The sequence below is a fragment of the Bombina bombina genome, chromosome 3, assembly GCF_027579735.1.
Source record: "Bombina bombina isolate aBomBom1 chromosome 3, aBomBom1.pri, whole genome shotgun sequence".
Lineage (NCBI taxonomy): Eukaryota > Metazoa > Chordata > Amphibia > Anura > Bombinatoridae > Bombina > Bombina bombina.
This window is the reverse complement of record NC_069501.1, coordinates 750,330,319-750,356,638: the sequence shown is the minus strand read 5'-3', so window position 1 is coordinate 750,356,638 and position 26,320 is coordinate 750,330,319.

Genomic DNA, 26,320 nt, shown 5'->3' with positions numbered 1-26,320 from the left:
GTTAAAAATGCTCTACGCTCCTTTTTTGGAGCCTAACGCAGCCTTTTTGTGGACTCTCAATACCAGAGTTATTTTTATGGTGCGGCCAGAAAAAAGCCGGCGTTAGCTACGCGGGTCGTTACCGACAAAACTCCAAATCTAGGCCTGAGTGTCCAAAACCCTGTTATATTTATTAGTGTTCTTCCCTTTACTTCCCTGTTTCAGGATACTGGAGGCAATAGTGTTAGTGGTAGATGTACAGTATATATATATATATATATATATATATATATATATATATATATATATATATATATATACACATACTGATAAAAAACTATTTATCCAAACTGTAGGGGATCAATAAAGTTTTGTATTTTGGAATATTTGCACCTTTGAAATGGGACAGTTTGGAAAGGGGATAGCACCAGGTATAAACAACAATACCTTATGTAATTTAGGCAAAATTTATATGTATTATTACAGCTTATACATACAACCTAAAGATAGTTCAATATAAATGTTATTGCTTTTGTATACATAGTACCCTCAGAAAGGAAGTACAGTGTGTCTATATGTACAGTATGTGTGTGTGTATATACAGTATCCCACAAAAGTGAGTACACCCCTCACATTTTTGTAAATATTTTATTATATCTTTTCATGTGACAACACTGAAGAAAGGACACTTTGCTACAATGTAAAGTAGTGAGCAAACAACCTGCAAATTTGCTGTCCCCTCAAAATAACTCACACAGCCATTAATGTCTAAACCATTGGCAACAAAAGTGAGTACACCCCTAAGTGGAAATGTCCAAATTGGGCCAAATTAGCCATTTTCCAGCCCGGGTGTCATGTAACTCGTTAGTGTTACAAGGTCTCAGGTGTGAATGGGGAGCAAGTGTGTTAAATTTGGTGTCATCGCTCTCACACTCGCTCATACTGGTCACTGGAAGTCACTGGAAGCACCTCATGGCAAAGAACTCTCTGAGAATCTGAACAAAGAATTGTAGCTCTACATAAAGATTGCCTAGGCTATAAGAAGATTGCCAAGACTCTGAAACTGAGTTGCAGCACGGTGTGCAAGACCATAGAGTGGTTTTACAGGACAGGTTCCACTCAGAACAGGCCTTGCCATGGTCAACCAAAGAAGTTAAGTGCAAATGCTCAGTGTCATATACAGAGGTTGTCTTTGGGAAATAGACATATGAGTGCTGCCAGCATTTCTGCAGAGGTTGAAGGGGTGGGGGTCAGCCTGTCAGTGCTCAGACCATACGCCACACACTGCATCAAATTGGTCTGCATGACTGTAGCCCCAGAAGGAAGCCTCTTCTAAAGGTGATGCACAAGAAAGCTCGCAAACAGTTTGCTGAAGACAAGCAGACTAAGGACATGGATTACTGGAACCATGTCCTGTGGTTCAATGAGACCAAGATAAACTTATTTTGTTTCAGATGGTGTCAAGCATGTGTGGTGGCAACCATGTGAGGAGTACAAAGACAAGTGTGTCTTGCCTACAGTCAAGCATGGTGGTGGGACTGTCATGGTCTTGGCCTGCACAAGTGCTTTTGGCACTGGGGAGCTACAGTTCATTGAGGGAACCATGAATGCCAACATGTACTGTGACATACTGAAGCAGAGCATGATCCCCTCCCTTTGGAGACTGGGCCTCAGGGCAGTATTCCAACATGATAACGACACAAACACTCCTTCAAGATGACCACTGTCTTGCTAAAGAAGCTGATGGTAAAGGTGATGAATGGCCAAGCATGTCTCCAGACCTAAACCCTATTGAGCATCTGTGGGGCATCCTCAAATGGAATGTGGGGGAGCGCAAGGTCTCTTACAACCACCAGCTCTGTGATGTCATCCTGGAGGAGTGGAAGAGGACTCCAGTGGCAACCTGCGAAGCTCTGGTGAACTCCATGGCCAAGAGGGTTAAGACAGTGCTGGAAAATAATGGTAGCCACACAAAATATTGACACGTTGGGGCCAATTCTGACATTTCCACTTAGGGGTGTACTCACATTTGTTGCCAATGGTTTAGACATTAATGGCTGTGTGTTGAGTTATTTTGAGGGGACAGCAAATTTATACTGTTATACAGGCTGTACACTCACTACTAATACTGCACTATATGTGTGTGTATATATATATCTATATATATATATATCTATATATATATATATATATATATATATATATATCTATATATATATATATATATATATAAATAAAGAAAAGTCAGGCCAGCACTCACGAGACCTTCAACAACTACCAAGGGTTTTTCCAAGGAAATCCATAAACATCACAAAATGGATGCACTCTCCAGGATTTATATTAACATCACCTCTTTATTTGTAATGTTTCAGTGTTTTACCCCCTTTGTCAGACACTCAGAAAGAGATAACAAAAGATTACTTACCCTCAGCGTGTCTTAAAAAACATTTCTAAAGTGCAACAGAGAAGAGCCACGACCTGAAGCGCCACTCCCACCGGCTGACATCATCAGGTAGTGACCCGGCCTCCGAACTTCACAGTGCCTAATACCCTAAAAGCAAAATACAATGCAAATGATGTCAAACACATAGCTATTAAAAAGAGTCAATGCTCTAATTCACAATACATCTTAAGTCATTGTCGATACATAATATACTCGATCGTGCCGTTGTCCCTACTGTTTCCACTGACAGCAGGGTTGTCATAGCAACCACCCTAAACACCTCTGTGTGGCTCTCATTACACTTGTACAAGAAAAGGAAGGTCACACAGCCACTATTGAGTATAAAGCACCCTGCACCTATTGCTAATACATATCTAAGTGACATAATAATAACCTAGGATTTCTGTATATACATCCCTACTCATTGAGGTTAGCAAGAGGGGTATGGCTCCTTAATGGATATGCATCCAACAACTTGTGCCAAGCATACGATGCACCCCCTCAAGTAGCCACAAGGATACCTACTCCAGTGCCCATACCTACTCACATCATATGGATTGAAGACACAGCCCTTTGGCAGTATACAATAACCTTACCGCACCATAACATACACACTATATTGACCAAAAATTATCGATTCTGAAGCACATGTTACTAATAGGATACTATTACTCAACCCGTAACTGATTACATATTTAAACATTTATTATTTACAGGAACTAGAATCCTACAAAAAGCAGTTCCAGTCTAAATGCAAATTGACTGGCACTACTTAGGTTCTAAAAACTCAGAGTTTGGTGCTAAGTGTTGCATGGTCAGTAGGCCACGCCCCCTATGATGTCAATGGCACGCGCTGCGATATGTCAGTGTATCAGTACCCAACAGCTTATAATTAGCTGTTTGTGAATGGGAATTTTTAACAATCTATTTGGCCACTAGCTATTGGAGCATCATGTACCACAATCATGCCCCATAATAACTATTGTAAACAATAGCCATGTGGATAGCCTGAGATCTGAAACACTGTTCATATACACACAGATTATCAATGACGCTTAAAAACATATCACATTAAAAACAACATATTATATGGGGGAACAAAAAAAGAGCCTATCTTACACAAAATATGTTCTTATATACACATCGACTTATAAGGAGTAGGCCACATGAGTTGTATTTGAAATTTTACATATAATTCATCCTGTATGGTTAGTAACCATTTTCAATTATTTAAATCTAAAAAAATATGGCCATGAATAACAAATAATCGAATCCACCCTAAAGGTTGGATTATCCCACAAAGTGACCAAAGTCCAGTACAGTGTTGAGATCACTTGATTGCATTGTATGAAGCTGATAGATTCATCTGGTTTCTTTCAGCAGCAATAGTTTCTCTCTGTCCCCTTCCCTCCTTTGATGGGAAACATGAGAAATGATCATCGTTTTCAAACTTGACACACGTTTGTGAGATAAGAAATGGCCTGCCACCGGCTGATCAGAGCTGCCACTTTAAATGGCCTCCCTGATTGCATACCTATGGTTAGCCATCATTTTTCTAAATGTAGTAGTGGTTTTACCCACATACAACAAGGGACAGATCAAGATATAGATTAAAAATGTGCTCATACAAGACAACCTATTGCAGATCCTATATCTTCTATTCAGATGGGGGTGTTGAAAAGTTGTGCCCATTATCATGCTGTTGCAGGTCACACAGTCCCAACACCTATAAGAACACATATGAGGAAGTTTTAAACCAAGCGTCCCTTGTAGTGGACCGGATCAGTCTTAACCAGCAGATTGCAGATATTCCTTCCTCTGTGATATACAACTTTGGATGGCTGTGACTTCCAGAAAAACAAGCTTCTATCAGAATTGAGAATGTCCCCTCTATTATGGATTGCTTTTCTCATATGTACATTCTGTGGTGTGAAGGTAGTGATAGTTTAATCCTCTCATATCCTTCATATCAACTTTTCCCACATTCAGCAATTCATCCTGAGTAGATTCTTTCAGTTTAGCTCTGGTCGTGTCAATGTCAACCTTCTTATAGCCACATGTTAATAGTTTTAGGCACATCTCATCCAGCTTGGTTTCCATGTTTTGAACTTCAGACTTATTACGAACATCACAAGAGAGAATTGAGACAAAATAACCACCATCTTTTGATTTTTAGGGTGGCAGCCAGATGCTAACAAAAGTGAATTTCTATCAGTGGGTTTTGTGAACAAAGAGGAGCCAAACCTAAGGTTACCATCATTGGACACCTTAAAAATGGTAAAATCCAAAAAGTGTATGTTCTGCATATCATGTTCCAATTTGAAATGGATTAGTGATTCTAATGTGTTTAGTATATGAACCCACCTAAGCAGTTCCTCTGTCGTTCCCCACTCCATACAAGAAACAAAGTCTATGGGTCAAGCATAACATTTTACATAAGGATCTTCCTGTGGTTTCATTACATAAAGTTCATACCATAACATAAATATATTGGCACATGTGAAGGCTATATTAGAGCCCATTGCAGTACCAGTGAGCTGAAGATAATAATCTCTCTCAAATCTAAAATAATGTTTGGTTAAACAATGTGTCATAAGTTCCAATATAAATTCAATGGGAGGACCACAATAATTTGCATTTCCTACAGTAGTGTTAACAGCCTCTAAACCAGGGGTTCTCACTGTGTATGAATAAAAAATAAACCAACTGACACCAATTTTTTTATTTATATATATATATATATATATATATATATATATATATATATTTAGATATATATATATATATTGGTGTCAGTGGGTTCATTTTCATTTTATACACACACATATATATATATATATATATATATATATATATATAAATACATTGGTGTCAGTAGGTTATTATTAAATAATGCATTGGTGTCAGTGGCCTAATTATTTAATTCATTGGTGTCATTGGGTTACTTACATTTAAAGCCAATCCGCCTGCTTCTGGTCACGCTCCCGACTGCTACCCCATCACAGCGCACAAGCGATCATGCGCAGTGGCAATCTGACAGGCCCTTCCGGAATTTCAAAGATGTAGAGTGGCGGGCCTGTCAGAGTGAGCAGAGCAGTGGAAGTATGTTGGGTCGCAGCCCACCAGCAGGGCCTTCATGGCCCGGTAGTGGGCCATGACCCGGCTGTTGAGAACCACTGCTCTAATCCATTTATATGGGCGATCACTATATACAAAATATCCACTTCCATGGTAACCAATATATCAATATCCTCCAGATATTCAAAAGACTTTAATTTACCAATTAGAGTTGAAGAGTCCAATAGAAATTAAAATTAATAATGTACTAGTGGCTGTAGATGATAATCAATATATTCCATTACCTTAAAAATACTGAGTCCCTGGGGGATTTTGTATATTTTTGATAATAAATATAGGATGGAAATATTTGAAAAATCAACAGTCAAATATCCCAATGTATCTGAATCAATTAATGCAGCCTCATGTGCACATTTTAGGCTAATATTGATTTGTTTCCTGAAAATGAGAGTGAGATTAGCAGATAACTTCTTATATACCTCAGTTTCTGATAGTTGGCACAAGGCAACCCTATAATCACTATAGTGCAGAATGACGATAGCCCCGCACTTAGATGCAGGGTGTATAATAATTTAACTGTCATTCATGAGAGATTTTAAAGCCCTTTAGCACACCTCCAGTAATATTGGCGAATGCATACGTATCAGTATATTGTTCACAATTTTATCTTAGAAGACCGGAAAAACTTTTAATGGAAGAATTAGTCATAGGGGGATCATATTTAGATTTTGAGCTAAATGTACAGTAGATCTTTGTCCTGAAGTAAAATTAGAGGACTCTTTAATATGTTCCCTTAAATTTAATTGTCTTTGAAAATGGTTTATATCCACCATGTTTTGAAAGGTATCCTCATTTGGTGTTGGAACAAAGCTCAAACCCCTATTTAATAATTTTGATTAATCTCTTGCCTGCTGCAAAGACTATATACAATATCTACCATTCCCTGCGGTTCCTTTATATATATATATATATATATATATATATACAGTATGTGTGTATGTATATATATATATATATATATATATATATATAAAGTATGTGTGTATGTGTATATATATATATATATATATATATATATATACTGTATATATACAGTATATAAATGTAAAGCCTCCTTAAGCAGCACGGAGTGTTCACTATCATTGTATAGACACTCATTATCATTATACAGGGCAGCCTAATTTGTGTTTAGTGTATAAACTCTCAGGATTTTTATACAGTGCAGCATATACTGAATATTGCCAGTGTATATGTATTCTGCATTAATTATACTTTGCAGCAAGTTTATTAGTGTGTGTATTTATATACACAAAAACACAAATTGCTAATCAGCCAACCACATGAAATCAACTAAATGCATTCAGGCATCTAGACATGGTGAAGACATTTTGCTGAAAATCAAACCAAGCATCAGAATGGGGAAGAAAGAGGATTTTGAACGTGGCATGGTTGTTGGTGCCAGACGGGCTGGTCTGAGTATTTAAAAAACTGATGATCTACTAGGATTTTCATGTGCAGCCTTCTCTTCTTGCAGAAAATGGTCCAAAAAAGAGAAAATATCCAGTGAGTGGCAGTTGTGTAGACGAAAATGGCTTTTTGAGGTCAGAGGAGAATGGGCAGACTGGTTTCAGATGATAGAAAGGCAACAGTAACTCAAATAACCACTCGTTACAACCAAGGTATGCGGGATACCATCACTGAACACACAAAATTTCGAACCTTGAAGCAGATGGGCTACAGCGGCAGAAGACCACACCAGGTGCCACTCCTGTCAGCTAAGAACAGGAAACTGAGGTTACTATTCGAAATATAACTAAGGTATTTGACTGTGCCGAGGTAAAAGTGTCCAAGCTCACTATACATGGGACTCCCTAACAAAAGACCCAAAGAGAACCAAGTCTAAAACCAAAGAAATATAAGTATAGGAGCGCCTATGGCTTAAGGACACTGGTCAGGGCTAAAAGAATGCTCAAAGCCTATAAATAGGGATAGAAACAACCACTATATTGATAAACAGTGTTAAAAGTTAAAAGGTTTATTATGCCAATTAAACCTCACATAGGCGAATTGGGCTATAAGATCAATAAAATAGACAAAGTACAAATAAATGTTAATACTAACAATGTCTAATTCATAGTGGGATAATTACATTAAAAACTAACAATAAAAAGAATGATAATATAGTCAGATGGCTGATAGCAGTCTGTGACTGAGACCATCTATCACTCAACGTGAAATGACAAGGATTGATCAAAGATCATATTACAATCAAGATGCAAATGTTAAATTCCAGAAAAAGGTACAATAAAAAATGTAATGATATGTGCTAATGGGTGCCAACTGTGAAAGAAAATAAGAAAAATTGTGGAATACAAGTGGATTGTGACAATACAGTGTTGAATGCAAATGAGAAGGGCAAATGTGAAATCACAATGTACAAACAGTGAGTTCCCAAAACTATGTTAAAACAAAGGGTTCCCAAAACTATAATATGCAATTAGAAGACACACATAAATATGGAATGGTACAATGGTAAATGATACCCAGGTATTTGTGGACAAAAAAACAAAAAGTAAGTGAGCCTCTATTATAGGCTAACAAGCATGAATGGTACACATGTGTAAGCTAAAAAATAAATGTCCAAAAAGAGGTATGGCCAAATAATGATAAGTCCTAGTGTGTCCTAGATGATATCCAAGTGTAAGTGAAATCCTAAAGGGTCTCCTAAATGCTGGGATGCCAACTTTAGATATATGACCTCCATGGAATAAGTGAGTCCAAACTCGCTCTACCTGTGAAAGAATAAAAAAAACATATGCAAAAACAGCAAAACCTAGAATGTCTGATCAGAAACAGACTCAGCGGGAAAGAATACAAGCCTCCTTATGTTTAATGTCTATGCGTTTCATGGTGTGAGGGATATTTTCTTGGCACACTTTGGGCCCCATAGAACCAACTGAGTATTGTTTAAATGCTACGGCCTACCTGAGTATTGTTGCTGACCATGTCCATCCCTTTATGACTACAGTGTACCCATCTTCTGATGGCTACTTCCAGCAGGATAATGCACCAGTCATGTCACAAAGCTCAAATCTTTTCAAACTGGTTTCTTGAACATGACAATAAGTTCACTGTACTCCAATGGCCTCCACAGTCATCAGATCTCAATCCAATAGAGCACCTTTGGATTGTGGTGGAACAGGAGATTCGCATCATGGATGTGCAGCTGTCAAATCTGCAGCAACTGTGTGATGCTATCTTGACAATATGGACCAAAATGTCTGAGGAACATTTCCAAAACCTTCTTGCAGTTCTGAAGGCAAAAGGGGGGCAACCCGGTACTAGCAAGGTGTACCTAATAAAGTGGCTGGTAAGTATATATATATATATATATATATATATATATATATATATCAAATAAGGAAGAGTGTTTTAGTTATTAGCATATATATGTTAATTATCGTTCCTATATAATGACATTCTAGGCTGGCAATGACGCCCCCCAGTAGCAACATTACTGATTAGCATATAAGCCTAGTAGCCTGGCTGCTGACATTACTAAGGTTGCCTGCCTACCTGCATGCAACCAATGCTTATGCACAATTGCTCAATAATTGGGAAGGTATTTAGGAAAGAGCTGTACTTGACCCAGCTTGAATGTCGCCCCTGACCAGTTCTGTGTCATTGTGCATGATGAGGTTATGCTGTTGGGAGCCTGTACCTTCCCCTATCGGAGAAAGGAGTGGAGTAATCTAAATTGGACAGTGACTGACTCAGTCACTGAAGTGCTGCCCCTTGTAAAGTGCTTCCTGGGTCCGTTGGTCCCATGGCTGAGCCGGCCCTGGTGACATTTGTCTAAAATAAATATGAGTTGTAAGGGTTCCCTTGCCAAAACTTGCCCTCTGCAAGTAATCCTCTGCAAGTAATGCAATCTCTTGTCGGGCTTGAAAAATGTATACTTATAGGAAAAGGTATAAAGAGGCATTTGATGCTTCTGAGAACTTACAGTTTAGACTTGCAAAAGTGAGTCTGCAACAACAGATTTAAGAAGCAGTGTCTGCCACTTAGAATAAGAAACAGAGAGCCATTATTGCTCAAATTATCATTAAATAGATATAAAATTTGGAGCCCGGTCAAACTCCTTGCCATATACCATATCCCTTTTAACCATTTTAAAACATTTTGTTTAATATAAAACTTATATTTTATATTACAAATGTGTATATATAAGCGTAATACTTTATTTGTATATGTTTAATTATGTTTTGTGAAATTTTTCTTTTAACCCTTACACTTTAGTTCAGGTTGTGTTAATTCTGCTAGTGCTTTATGGGCTTTCGCTTAAAGTCAACCCATACCTTCCAACTTGTAATATCGGTGATATTTAGCATGGTCACAATATTCATTTAAAGTACTGGGTGCGCTAGAGAGATATCAGCCGTCCTAAACCCTTTCTGGTAAATCTGTTTTACCGTTGACTTGTGATATCAATTTACACACTAATGTTAGCGAAGTCCAGTGGCATTTATATTGTGTCCCGCGCTAGCATTAGAATGCCACTTGTAATCTAGGCATATGTCAGCTATCTTGAATACCCTGCCACCATATTTCTGAGTGCCTGTGTTCAATTGAGACCTCTGGAGACCATGTAGTTATGCCCTTGTACATTAATTCATAAAATATCAACAATAATTCAAACAAAATGTTTGATGATTTATAGTATCATATCAAAGTTTGAAGCCTAGTTAATTTATCCATTTATACAACTCTGTTACCATATTGTTCACATTAAACCATCTTATAGTGAAGCAAATAACATCAATGATCAACTCACATGTTCTGTATACCATAGCTGAGCATTTTTGATAAATGATTTTTCAGTTCATAAGGATCCTCTGCTCTGTTCAAAGTGCAAAGTGGCTGCTACAGACCTAGTTGAACAATCTGTCTCCTAGCTCTATTGTCAATAAGTTAATTTAGTTCGATAACTCTTATTAAACTAGATTTTTCAGACCTTGAAATTTTATTTATATGCCAATTACCAGCAAATGATTTTTTATTTTTTTTGCTGCAATGTATTCATTTTAGCTGTTTGTTAGACCAGGGGCAGAACTATAGTACTCCCATATCAGTGCAGTTGCCTTGAACGGATGACATTATCTCTAGACAAATAGGACACCCTCTTTTTATCATCTTCGGTTGTAAAAAATGACCTAAACCTCAAAATAAAAAAAACAACATATTAACACAGTTGCATTTTAAATAGAACCCTTTTGTAATATAATTGTTTTATCAAAAATTACTGTGATGAAATTTCTCACTGTTTTATTGCTAGCTTTTATTATCCATGGATCATATCTACATATGCCCAATGCACCCTCGGAGGAGGCTTAAGCATCTATTTGTTATAATACAAAATGAGTTATTATTGGCACAATATATTGTCTCTGACTAGGAACAGTGCTTGAATGCAGGTGCCAAGTGTATGTGCACTAAATTTTAAATGTTATGTACCTTTAATCCAGTTGCTAATTTCTTATTTCAAAACATCTCATCTGACTTTGGTGTTGACCTAAAGAGACAATGTACGTAGGTAATATTCAAAGCAGTCACAGGAGAACCATTTAAAAAAGGCTAGACTCTCTCCAAATTCCAACTAGGAATTAAGGAGGTTAATCTCTGCTCTTACTCCCCAATTACATAGTTTATCTATAGCCTGTGCTGTAGTATTTACATTTTCAGTACAGGCTGCAGTAGCAACAGTTAAAAGTAGCTATATAAAATGTCAAACTACGGGTAAAAAAATGTTTGTAAACAGCCTAACACACTACAAGATTATTGGTAGCACATTATAGGGGGGAAAAGGTCTCTGTAATTCATGCAGGTGTATAATTTTCTTGTATCATATACTCTGCCAGAGGGGTTTCTTTCTTGCTTCCTTTAATACCCACCTGGGAGTAGACAAGGCTATACTAATGTAACAAGGGTTCTGAAGTATTTTGGAGTTGAATTGTCCTTTTGGATGGGACCAAACTGATATGCTGCAGGAAAGTTATCCTTTGTAAAACAAATTTCTACACAAACTTTCATCAAGATTAAAAAGACTGCTTGTTGGCTATTATACAGTTCCCATTGTTTTAGTTGCCTTTTCTGCTATACTGTATCATTCTTATTATATTACAAGACTGAAAAAAAGTGAAGCAAACTAATAATTTCCTCCAATTAATACAATTATTGTTTGCTCTATTACAGTAAAATAATACCATTATGGGTGAGAACATTAGTTAGTTAGAGATAAAGATGCAGGGTAAGACAGTTAGTATATGAGGGATAGGAAATAAGAATGATATAAAACATAGGAATCCAACATTTCAATTGAAGGCCAGACTGGATTTTTTTAGGGAGGATGAAGATATTTTAAAAATTCTATTAATAGAAACTATATATAACCTCAACTGAGCAATGTGTATGATTCCTAAGTATCACAAGCCTATGAGTAATCCGAAAATGACGTGAGTGGGCCTTTAGGAAATACCTGATGCAGCAATTATATGGCTAGATTACGAGTTTTGCATTATGAGGGGTGCGGTGTTAATTTGCACGTTATTCTCACCGCTCACTTTCCTACAGCACTGGTATTATAGGTTTTTACAAACCCGACGTTAAAAGGCAAGAAGTGAGCGTATAGCAAAATTGTGCTCAATACTGCACTCCAATACCAGCGCTGCTTAAGTCAGCAGTGAGCTGGTTGTACGTGCTCGTGCACGATTTCCCCATATACATCAATGGGGAGAGCTGGCTGAGAAAAAGTCTAACACCTGCCAAAAAGCAGCGTAAAGCTCAGTAACGCAGCCCCATTGATTCCTATGGGTCTAAGTATAAACACCCTTAATCTTACACTTATTAACCCCTAATCTGCCGTCCTGACATAGCCAACGCCTGCATTATACTTATTAATTATTAATCCCTAATTTGCTGCTCCGGACATCGCAGCCACCTACATTATACAAATGAACCCCTAATCTGCTGCCCCCAACATTGCTGTGTCAGGGCATCTATAAATGTCAGTGGAAAATACATATATATATATATATATATATATATATATATATATATATATATATAAAATCTTATATATATTCATAAGTATGAAATCTCTCAAATAGTAAGTTTGAGCATGCTCATTTATCACACTCTATGTATTCCACATCTGAGAACAATGGACTGTTTCCAAAAGATATCCCACTGAGGTATGAATTTAAAATCCCTATCAGATGGTTGCTGACCCCTATTTCTACTCTGAAACCATCTATATTTTTGTATGTTGTAAATCTTGGATCAAACCATGAAGATTTCCTTTCTTGATTAACAGAACATCTGAGAGCAAGATTGTCAGATAGATGACCCCATACAGTGAATAGAGACGTAAATGTCTAAAACTTTTCATTTCAAGCTTAATGAGATACTTACAATTTCAAAGAAATGGAAATTAGCATGATGGAGCCTCAAAAGTACATGCCCATGTATGGGTTTCCTGCCCAAGGTGAGGAGCCGATCCGTCTGTGAGAATGTTTGAAAATGCAAACATATTCAAGGAATTGTAGCTTTTAACAACTACCTGTTAAATGATCCCCTGTGAGCTGTGTACACATCTTACACAGCCATATGTACATGCTGTATTTGAATCCATAAATTCTAGACAATGAAAGTGGCCAGGCAGAGACAAATAACATTCATATTTGCTGAGATTGATAAATATAGCAAATAGATATATGAATGTTTAACATTTCTAACAATTATTTCTTTCATTCCAGGCATCTAGTAAGTACACAGATAATTGGCATTTGAAATCTCTGTGTAACATAAAGAGAATAAAAATAAAAAACAAATAAATCTTGCAAAATAAATTATCTATATAATCTTCAAATAAAGGAATACTCAAATATTCAAACAAAAAAATTCAAAATAAGTATCTATATAAATAAATGTATAAATTACTTTGATATAATATAATGTTAAAAACATATTGTGTTTGGTATTGGAATAATCAGAAAATATGGCTTAGATGCATTTTATACATTTTAAGTGAAATACAGACAAGTGGATATTTTCTATTTTAACATAAAAATTAATAACACTATTATTTTTATTTCAGATCTACATTTGGTATTGACATGCACTCAGATATGCATTAGAAATATGAAATACATTGCATTCCTATTGAGATACCATAAAATACCAGGATGCTAAATGCTATTTTTAAATAGATTTCAAGATAATAATAATATGATATTAGAAATAATACTGATGTTTCATATTAAAATAATCCAAATGAATAATGTGACATAGTCCAGTACATGTGAACATGTAACTTATTAATACAAAAAAATGATAGCATTTTTAAATACACATTTTAAAGAAATGTTTTTAATGTCTAGAAATGGTTAAATGAATCTGTTTTTTTGTCATGCTACCCCTGTTGTTGCGATACAAAAATTACAGCCAAAAGACAATTGGTTGTTAACAAAGATGCATTTCCCTAGCAACCATACATTTCCAAAATGGGCCAATAAGAAGGGATAAGCACCGTGGCCGTGAACGAAAAAGATTATCAATGATTATATAAGGAATAGCTCAATGCAAGCAAAGGAGGAGTTTTTGGGTAAATTGCTTAGACTGGTGATTGATAACTCGCGGCCATACTTGGGAACACAATCATTTAAGCAAGGAGCTGAAACTAACCTTGATCTATGCAATAACTTTCCTTCAAATGAGATGATCTAAAGATATTTGGGAAAGACTGAACTACAAATTGGCTCAAATTGGTGATGTATGATTGTTCTAATTTTTTATATTTTAAACAAAGGTAATTGGTAAGGCCATAGTCAAATTGTAGTTAATACAGGGAGTGCAGAATTATTAGGCAAGTTGTATTTTTGAGAATTAATTTTATTATTGAACAACAACCATGTTCTCAATGAACCCAAAAAAACTCATTAATATCAAAGCTGAATAGTTTTGGAAGTAGTTTTTAGTTTGTTTTTAGTTATAGCTATTTTAGGGGGATATCTTTGTGTGCAGGTGACTATTACTGTGCATAATTATTAGGCAACTTAACAAAAAAAAACAAATATATACCCATTTCAATTATTTATTTTTACCAGTGAAACCAATATAACATCTCAACATTCACAAATATACATTTCTGACATTCAAAAACAAAACAAAAACAAATCAATGACTAATATAGCTACCTTTCTTTGCAAGGACACTCAAAAGCCTGCCATCCATGGATTCTGTCAGTGTTTTGATCTGTTCACCATCAACATTGCGTGCAGCAGCAACCACAGCCTCCCAGACACTGTTCAGAGAGGTGTACTGTTTTCCCTCCTTGTAAATCTCACATTTGATGATGGACCACAGGTTCTCAATGGGGTTCAGATCAGGTGAACAAGGAGGCCATGTCATTAGATTTTCTTCTTTTATACCCTTTCTTGCCAGCCACGCTGTGGAGTACTTGGACGCGTGTGATGGAGCATTGTCCTGCATGAAAATCATGTTTTTCTTGAAGGATGCAGACTTCTTCCTGTACCACTGCTTGAAGAAGGTGTCTTCCAGAAACTGGCAGTAGGACTGGGAGTTGAGCTTGACTCCATCCTCAACCCGAAAAGGCCCCACAAGCTCATCTTTGATGATACCAGCCCAAACCAGTACTCCACCTCCACTTGCTGGCATCTGAGTCGGACTGGAGCTCTCTGCCCTTTACCAATCCAGCCACGGGCCCATCCATCTGGCCCATCAAGACTCACTCTCATTTCATCAGTTCATAAAACCTTAGAAAAATCAGTCTTGAGATATTTCTTGGCCCAGTCTTGACGTTTCAGCTTGTGCGTCTTGTTCAGTGGTGGTCGTCTTTCAGCCTTTCTTACCTTGGCCATGTCTCTGAGTATTGCACACCTTGTGCTCTTGGGCACTCCAGTGATGTTGCAGCTCTGAAATATGGCCAAACTGGTGGCAAGTGGCATCTTGGCAGCTGCACGCTTGACTTTTCTCAGTTCATGGGCAGTTATTTTGCGCCTTGGTTTTTCCACACGCTTCTTGCGACCCTGTTGACTATTTTGAATGAAACGCTTGATTGTTTGATGATCACGCTTCAGAAGCTTTGCAATTTTAAGAGTGCTGCATCCCTCTGCAAGATATCTCACTATTTTTGACTTTTCTGAGCCTGTCAAGTCCTTCTTTTGACCCATTTTGCCAAAGGAAAGGAAGTTGCCTAATAATTATGCACACCTGATATAGGGTGTTGATGTCATTAGACCACACCCCTTCTCATTACAGAGATGCACATCACCTAATATGCTTAATTGGTAGTAGGCTTTCGAGCCTATACAGCTTGGAGTAAGACAACATGCATAAAGAGGATGATGTGGTCAAAATACTAATTTGCCTAATAATTCTGCACTCCCTGTAGATTTAAAGGGGCACTCAGTATTTTAAACTTGTGTTTAATAGTCCTGTGTAGTGTTAAGTTTGTCTTTTGTATGCTAAGTAATTTATCTTTGCAAAATATATATATATATATATATATATATATATATATATATATATCTTAGAATTGATTTTAATTTTAAGTAACTAAGAATTTATTTCAACTTAGATAAATTTGCAAAGGACAATTGTTTTTTGCACAAATAATAGATACTATTTTGATGTTTTAAATTAGAATTGTTTTAGAATCAATTGTGGCTACATAGCTGATTGTATTGCTTGAATGTTAGTAGCTAATATCTTGGAATCTCATTGTGTTAATTGAATGACATTCTATTGTGAATAAGGCTAGTTATAAGTTACAAATTGATTTGCTTTGTAAAGAGTATTGCAACAGTTAAAACACTGTATAGTTTGACTCATATTCTGTTTTTTACAGATATATTTCAGTGTGTCTATAAATATCAACTAATAAAAACAACTTAGGAATTTTATATTAATTTTATGGTTTGGTATATGTATATTATTGGGTTTCAGTTTAAAGGATAATTATTAAATATATTGTATTATAACCCGGCCATATACTGACAGCCGACACCTACATAATATTTATTAACCTCTAATCTTCCTCCCCCAATGTCGCTGCAACCTACCTACATTTATTAACCCCTAATCTTCTGCCCCCAACGTCGCTGCCACTATAATAAACATATTAACCCCTAAACCGGCGTACTCCCGCATCGCAAACACTAGTTAAATATTATTAACCCCTAATCTGCTGCCCCTAACATCGCCGCCACCTACCTACATTTATTAACCCCTAATTTGCCGCCCCAAGATGGTATCCCTTGAATTCCGATTGGCTGATAGAATTCTATCAGCCAATCGGAATTAAAGGTGAAAAAATACAATCAGCCAATAGGATTGAGTTTGCATTCTATTGGCTGTTCCAATTGCATCAGCCAATAGGATTTTTTCACCTTTAATTTCAATTGGCTGATAAGAATTCTATCAGCCAATTGGAATTCAAGGGGCGCCATCTTGGGTGACATCATTTAAAGGAACCTTAATTCAGCAAGAAGACATCGTTGGAAGAGGATGCTCCGCACTGGATGTCTTGAAGATGGAGCCGCTCCGCATTGGAAGGATGAAGATAGAAGATGCCATCTAGGTGAATACTTCTGCCCATCTGGAGGACCACTTCTGCCGGCTTCGTTGAGGACATCTTGCCACTTGGATGAAGACTTCTCCCATTAAGTGGATCTTCAGGGGGTTAGTGTTAGGATTTTTTAAGGGTTTATTCTGTGGGTTTTATTTTTAGGTTAGGGCTTTGGGCCGCAATAGAGCTAAATACCCTATTAAGGGCAATGCCCATCCAAATGCCCATTTCAGGACAATGGGGAGCTTAGGTTTTTTAGCTAGGGTTTTATTTGGGGGGTTGGTCGTGTGGGTGGTGGTATTTACTGTTAGGGGGGTTGTTTGTATTTTTTTTTCAGGTAAAAGAGCTGATTTCTGCTGACCCTGCTGACTCGCACTGCACATTTGGACCAAAGTGTCCCGCAAGTTATGGCTGCTCATGTTTCCGCTTCTGCGCCTATGCCTACCAGGAGGATGTCCAGTTCTGTACCTCTACCTCAGCCATATGGAGGTGATCCTATTCAGTGCAGAGGGTTTTTGAACCAGGTGGGCATTTACTTTGAGATTGTTATGAATATTACCTTTATCTATAAAAGTATATTATGTGAAATGGTGCAATTTTAAATGACACATTTTTCTATAAGTTATGAAAGGTAATAAACAAATCTGAATCCTTTTAGTTGCTATCAGTCTATTAATTATACCGACACCAGATGAATAACAAAAATTAACTTTATTAAAGTATTTTGTTATTAATAATTAGCATTTAATAGAAACTTAAGCAATCAAAATATTACAGAGAAATAAACTACCGTTCTATAATAATCACTAACGTGATAACATAACATCAAATAGCAAGGAAAACAGAATAATACAGAGATTAAACTATAAAGATGATTAAGTCATATTTTCAAAATAACACAAACATTGGCATGATGATAAGAACCAAATATTTCATTAAAACCCTCTAAGGTAATTGCGGAGAATCAGGTAGATTAATAATTATGACAAACCGTCAGATGATAATCTATCCTAATTCCTAATTCACCCGGTGTTATTGTCAACAAATAAGACCAGGTGGTAGGAACTTTTATAAAGAAAACACAAAGCTATAAAACAATTAATTAATTTACCTGATTAAATATGAAAAGGCATTTTACATAAATGTTAAATGTAAATCTTAATGATATTAACATCTAAAGTGACTTTCTTTCATACATCACCAAAGTAAATAAATTTCCCCTTTTTCAGACAGGAATCAAACTGTCAGGTCGTAGGTCTGTCCCAATAGGCTAAACTCGTCTCAGCAGTTATAATCCAATAATCTCGGACCTCTGTACTTGATTAGCAAATTACCAACTCCATAAATTATGTGACCAGTTCAAAAGCCCAGGAAAACGACCCCCTCCCCTTGGGCTAGACCCTATATATTCCCATTCTCTCATCTAGGAGGAGTCATTAATTATAATATTTTAATCATTGATTAACATAAAATTAATTAGATGAAATATTATTGTTTTAACAGTAGATGGCTCTCGCATATAGGGTAAAAATATTGGAAAAACACTTATTATATTTATGTTTACCCCAACATTCCTAAACTACAATCAAGGTTATAAACTGCACTTATTTACAGAAATAAGCGACTATCTGGGGCCTAAGCAAGTAAACTACCTTGAATAATGAAAACATATTGATATGAAACTTCTCAGTCAGCAAGACTGAGGAAAACAAAATTCAATGTAATAATAGCTGAGCCCTGGTTAAGCTTAAAACAAGAAAACAACATGGAGTCTGTTCTGTCATGAAAAATTCATGACATATTCCCCCTCATCTAGACTATCTTACCCCGCCCAGGATGGATGAGATCAGTGTAGATCACTGTCTTATATGGGCGATTATTATGGTCAACCATCCGAAGACTAAGAGGAGGAGGGTATCTTCCCCTTTTGAAATTCTTATACCATAGAATTGTTAATCCACAATTCCAAATTACAATAAATATATCAAAAATTGATATAATTGCACCTATCTTCTGGTTCCAAATGTTAAAAGGAGACATCCAGCCAGTAAATGTAGGATACATGAAATCAGAAATAGATAAGTCATCCTTGCGGATGTTCATCTTTACAGTATGATTAGGTTTATTATTAAGGAGATACATTAACTCAGCATCTATAGGAATCTCACGACCTTGGAAGGCATCTACCACTTCTACTTCACCATCTAATACTGAAGATTCAATATAAAAAAGAGTAATATCACCAATGGTAACAAGGTGATCTTTAGGTACCTGTATGAGCATCACATTATAGGGTATTGGTATTGTATAAACCCCACCATGCATTATGTAAGTAACAGTCATATTCTTCAGATTTGTACTCACTAACCACTTATCTTTTACCAACACAGCTCTAGTTTGAGCCAAGTCATCAGTCTTAGTCATAGTCACTTCACATTGTTCCTGAACCTGTGACATAAACCTGACACCACATAGTGCCTTTGAAGCATCATTTAAGAAAGGTTTACTAGGGCATAAATAATTATGATCCTTAAACTTAACACAAGTTTCAAGTTTGGGAACCAAATACGGACTAGATGTACGGGATTGATATGCCACCACACTTGGGGTTTGGATTTGTACATGTATATTATTTTTCCAAGTACCCACATTATGTACAACTTTCAATTGATAAATATCATTAAATGACATATGTGGCACCTTTATTAGAAAACAAAGTTCCATGTTTTGGGGATCAATGTAGAGTGGCAAAGCAGAACCAGCATCAAAAGCAATGTTTATTTGCATTTCATCAACATCCTTTCCATAAACTCTTAAGAGCATTGTTTTTATAATGTCCTTGTTGACAAAATATAATGGAATACGTCCCTCAACAAGACTCTCAATTCCACTTTGAATCTCTCGTAACCAATTTCCTGTAAAATACACCACTGGGTCCAAAAAACTTAACAGTTCATTCTGAATTAGTTCATGTTTATATTGGACCTTTATCGCTCGGATGGAAAGACCTGAATGCAAATTAGTGGTCACAACAGTATCATTGACTATCTCCATCATATCTGACAAACTCTCCTTTTGTTTCTTCAAAACCTCCATCATGGTTGCCATCTGTTCACGAAAAATTGACATTTCATGATTCAAATTACTGATGGAAATTGAATTAGACACAGCCGCGGCAGTAACAGCTGAAAAACCGATGACGGATGTCGCAACTAGTCCAGCAATAACTCCAGGTGAACGTTTGGTACGTGATTGTACATTGTAAGATCCACCAGGAAAAGATTTCTGCAACTGCCCCAACATTTCCTTAGTAGTAGACTGGATCCTTTTAACATGTTCTTGATACCAAGATTTAATTTCTGGTGATTCAACCTTGGAAACATCAAAATATTTTTCAATAGTAACCTTAGGATCCAGACTGATAAATATCTTTTGGGAGAAAACTTTCCGGTTGGTAATCAGGAAACCAGGTGATTCCTCAATCATGATCCCAGAAGATGGACCAGGTTCTATTACAGGCTGTACATGAATCTCAACCGAGACACCCTGGCACAGGAACAGGATGGTCCAGATAACTGCCAACATCCTGGATCTCATCAATCCAAACCCAACTGGAAGGTGATATTTATCTGTAATAGGGGAAAAAAACATATTCAGTACAAAATATACACCTTTATCCTAAAGAAACCATTTTAATAATCATAGTGATTATTCTTCTATATATGTATTATTCTCCCCCTCTAGTTTTAACTTTGACCTAGGGTGACAGGCACGCAATTGGTTAATGTGCACCCACTTTTCTATTGACTTCCCACTTGTGGGAATCAAAATCTTGTATGCCACAGGTGAAAGTTTGTCAATAATGACATACGGCCCTTTCCATGATGGGAGAAACTTCTTCTCTCTAACTTGATTTCTAAGAAAATTGTAAAGATAAACTTTATCATTTACCTCATATTCTTTCTTTGTGGTTTTCATGTCATAATATGTTTTAGCACATATTGCGGCTTTCTCAAGATTTCTCTGAGCAAAAGCAAATGCTTGTTGCAAATGCTTTCTTAAATTCTCAACATATTGATAGGTTGTTGTTGCATTGATCAAACTCTGATCCTGAGTACGATACAACAAATGCTGTGGAAGTACCATCCTTCTACCTGTCATTAGTTCAAAAGGAGACATTTTTGTCACAGTACCAGGAGTGGATCTAATAGCCATCAACACCAAAGGTAATTTAATATCCCAATCTTTCCCTGATTCCTTCACAAACTTTTTCAGGATATTTACAACTGACTGATTATACCGTTCAACTCCACCACTCAAGGCAGCACGGTAAGAAATATGTAATTTCCTTTTCACACCCAGAATAGACCACATTCTTCTCATCACTTCACTTGTGAAATGAGTACCTCTATCAGACTCAATCCTCTGAGGAAGTCCAAACCTAGAGAAAACATGATTGATTAATAAAGCAGCAGCTGTTTCAGACCTACAATTAGGGGATGGAAGACACTCCACCCATTTGGTAAACATACATGTAACGGTTAACATGTATTGGTTGCCCCGTGATGTCTTTGTAAGTGGTCCTACAAAGTCAATTACCTCAGGCGTTTCCCTCTGACAGAGCTAAGGTGGGATTTCTCATCTTGTTACTCTCTGACACAGCTCTTACCTGGGTTAATCCCTTGTGCGAGACTAATAAACCTGTGATTTCAAATTACCCTGAATTTGTGGCCTCCTTTTGAAGGGTATTTGATGTTCCGGCTTGCTCCTCCTCTTCTGCTAAACGACTCATGTCCATTAAGCAAGGTACAAGATCTGTTACTCAGTATGCTATTGAGTTCCGTACGCTTGCCACAGAGGTAGCTTGGAACACTGAAGCCCTTGTTGCGGCCTTCTTTCATGGGCTCTCTGATGCAATTAAAAATGAAGTTGCTGCCAGAGATTTACCAGAGGATCTCGAGGCATTGGTGTCTTTTTTGATCCTAATTGACATCAAACTCAGAGAGAGGCCCTCTTTCAAGGAGCGCTTGCGGAAGTCTCCTGTTCCGTTGTCTCCTACGTGTTCGTTCCCACCCATGCCTCCCTCTCCTCCCATGCCTCCTCCCGAGGCACCAGGTACTGCTGAGCCGATGCAGTTGGGATTCACACATCTCTCCACGGTAGAGAGGGCCTTTAGGAGGAGGGAGGGGCTCTGCCTCTATTGTGGGTTACAGGGCCACCTTTTGAAGTCTTGTCCTACACGGCCGGGAAACGCTCACACCTAAGGTCCTGTCGGGGGGCAGACCTTGGGTGGTTTATCCTTGTCCCCGGAACCGCTAAAGGAGAAAACATTGGTCACGGTTGTCCTTTCCTGGGTGGACTCCTCCATAGTCACTCAGGCTCTTGTTGACTCTGGTGCTGCGGACTATTTCATTGACAGTGCTTTTGTATCAAAGCACTCCGTTCCGCTTGCTATTGAGGCCATTGATGGCAGGCCCCTTCAGCCCGCACTCATTACTCACAAAACTGCTCCATTGTCCATGGCTGTTGGGGCTCTCTATTTTGAAACCCTCCAGTTTCAGGTGATAAACTCTCCGCATTTTCCGGTTGTTCTAGATTATCCCTGGCTCCAAAAGCACAATCCCAGTCTCGACTGGTGCAGGTCCGAAATTTTGGCGTGGTCCCCGCAATGTATTTCCACTTGTCTTCGGAAACCAGTTAAAGTCTTGTGCACTTCTTCAGTATCTCAATTGCCAGAGGAGTACCGAGAGTTCCTAGACATGTTTGACAAGGTGCATGCCGGTACGTTGTCTCCTCACCGGTCTTACGATTGTGCCATAGACCTGCAACCCGGAGCCATTCCTCCTCGGGGCCGGGTGTACCCTCTGTCTGTTGCAGAGAATTGTGCTATGGAGGAGTATGTTGCCGATGCTCTGTCGCGGGGTATCATCTGCAAATCCTGCTCTCCTGCAGAGGCTGGCTTCATCTTTGTGAAGAAAAAGGGTGATGAGTTAAGACCATGTATCGATTATAGGGGTCTTAATCATCTTACCATTAAGAATGCTTACCCTATTCCGCTCATTACGGAACACTTTGATCACCTCAAGGGAGCTACGGTCTTTACTAAACTTAATTTGAGAGGAGCGTACAATCTCGTTAGGATTAAGAAGGGCCACAAATGGAAAACAGCATTTAACACCAGGAGCGGGCATTATGAGTATCTTGTAATGTTCTTTGGCCTCTGTAATGCTCCTGCTGTTTTTCAGGAATTTATTAATGATGTCCTATGAGATATGTTGCAACAGTGTGTTGTGGTGTACTTAGATGACATCCTCATACACTCACCCACACTTGAGGCTCATCATTCTGATGTTACACGGGTTCTTCAGAGACTACGTGAGAACGGCCTGTTTTGTAAACTTGTGAAATGTGAGTTCCATCAGACTCAAGTAACCTTCCTAGGTTATGTTATCTCGTTGCAGGGTTCTCCATGGATCCTGACAAGTTATCTGCAGTTCTGCAGTGGCCTTGCCCAGTTGGTCTTTGGTCTATTCAATGTTTTTAGGGGTTCGCCAATTACTAGAGAAAGTTTATTAAAAACTTTTCTTCCTTGGTCAAACCTATCACAGACATGACCCGTAAAGAGAATGATCCACTCTATTGGTCACCTACTGCCATTAAGGCATTTGATAGTCTTAAAACTGCCTTTGCTGCTGCTCCAGTTCTGGGTCATCCTAACCCTGTCCTGCCTTTCGTTCTTGAGGTCGATGCGTCTCAGACTTGAGTAGGTGCCCTCTTGTCTCATTGTCCTACGCCTGACGGTTCCTTGCATCCGTGTGGTTTCTTCTCTAAGAAATTGTCTCCAGCGGAGTGCAATTATGAAATTGGCGACAGAGAATTACTGGCCATAATTTTGGCACTCAAGGAATGGAGGCATCTTCTCGAGGTTACTAGCTTGCCAGTGCTCATTCTTACTGACCACAAAAATTTAACTTATCTATCTGAAGCAAAACGTTTGTTGCCCCGACAGGCCAGATGGGCACTATTTTTGTCTCAGTTTAATTATGTGGTCTCCTACCTGCCTGGTAGTAAGAATGTTAGGGCTAATGCCCTCTCTCAGCAATTTTCGCCTCTGTCCAAGGAGGAGTCTGTACCTACTCCTGTTATACCTCCTGACCATATTTTGGCTACCATACATACTAATTTGACTTCTCGCTTGGGGGAGGAGATCCTGGCTTCACAAAACAATGCACCTCCTGAGAAACCTAGTGGTAAGTGTTTTGTTCCTGTTAATCTTTGAACTAAACTTTTGCACACTTACCACTATCCTAAAGCCGCAGGTTACCCAGACAAGAACCAAATGATTTGGTCTGTCCCTCGACAATTCTGGTGGCCAGGTCTTCGTTCTGATGTTGCTGCGTATGTTGCCTCCTGCTCAGTTTGTACACAGAATAAGACTCCTCAATGTCTTCCTGTGGGTCTTCTTCAACTTATTGCTAATGGTGAGTGTCCTTGGACACATCTTTCCATGGACTTCATTGTCGAGCTCCCTGTTTATAATGGCAATACTGTTATTCTTATGGTGGTTGACCGTTTTTCTAAAATGTCACATTGCATTCCATTGATGAAGCTGCCTACCGCTCAGGAGCTTGCTTCAATTTTTGCCCGGGAGTTCTTCCATTTACATGGGTTACCCAAGGAGATAGTGTCGGGCCGGGGTAGCCAGTTTGTCTCCAGATTTTGGCGTTCCTTTTGTGCTCAAATGGAGATCCAGCTTTCCTTCTCCTCGGCATATCACCCTCAATCCAATGGGGCTGCGGAACGGTCTAATCAAGCTCTGGAACAGTTCCTCCATTGCTATGTCTCAGATTACCACAATAATTGGTCTGAATTGTTACCTTGGGCAGAGTTTGCTCGTAATAGTGCTATTAATGCTTCCTCCAAGTTATTCCGGTTCATGGCGAATTATGGGTTTCAACCATCCTTGTTGCCCGATTCATTCATGTCTCAGGGTATTCCGGCTTTGGAAGAGCATCTCCGGCAACTCCGTTCCACGTGGGTGCAGATTCAGGATTGCCTTCATCATTCTATGCAGCGCCAAAAGTTCCAGGCTGATCGTAGGCGTCTGCCCGCGCCTTCCTACCAGGTTGGTGAGAGAGTTTAGCTGTCCTCCCGCAACTTGAACCTTCATGTGCCTTCCAATAAATTGGCCCCCGTTTTGTTGGTCCTTTTAGAATACTCCGACGGGTTAATCCTGTGGCCTATGCTCTTGACCTTCCTCCTGCTATGCGCATCTTCAATGTTTTTCATGTCTCCCTCCTGAAACCATTTGTTTGTAATCGGTTTACCACTGTGTTGACAACCATGAGGATTATGAGGTCAGCAGCATTATTGACTCTCATATATCCAGGGCTGTGTACAGTATTTGGCTCGCTGGAGGGGCTACGGTCCGGAGGAGCGTTCTTGCGTTCCCTCCTCTGATGTTCATGCTCCCGCCCTCCTCCATGCCTTCCATGCCCGTTTCCCCAATAAGCCTTTTGTTCTCCCACAGGGGAGGGTCGTTGAGGGGAGGGTACTGTCAGGGTTTTTCCCTGTTGTGTTTGCCATGTGCTGCTGGCAGCCATTTTACTCACCTCTCTTCCTGATTATGGTGCATTGTGGGGGATGTTGCTCATTTCCTGCACTTCCTTTTATGGCCAGACTGGTGTGAATCATCCATGTGAGACAGGATGCAGTCTCAGAATTGTGATGTCATCACTTATTATTTAAAGGGCCTCTGTTCAGTATGCTTTGCCTTTGCGTTGTCTCAGACCTGTTTGTGAGAGTTCCTGTGTATTACCTGGCTGCTTAACATCTTTCCTGGTTCCTGTTCACTGGCTTGTTCCTGACTCTGCTGTTTTCCTTGTTGCTGATTCCGGCTCGTCTGACTATTCACTTTGGCTCCTGACTCAGCTCGTCTGACTACCAGCTCTGGTTTTGACTCCTGGCTTGTTATTTGACTTGTGGACTTTTTATTATTTTTTGCTATTAATAAAGGTGTGATTATTTTTGCACTTCTCGTCTCAGTCTGATTCCTGGCACCCTGGCAGGCTTGACCCAGCTCTGTTCTCAACAGTAAAATTAATGGGCTGTAAACTCAATAAACACCTAGTGACCCTTGCATTTGTCTCTTTATTTTGGCACATCCAGGTTAA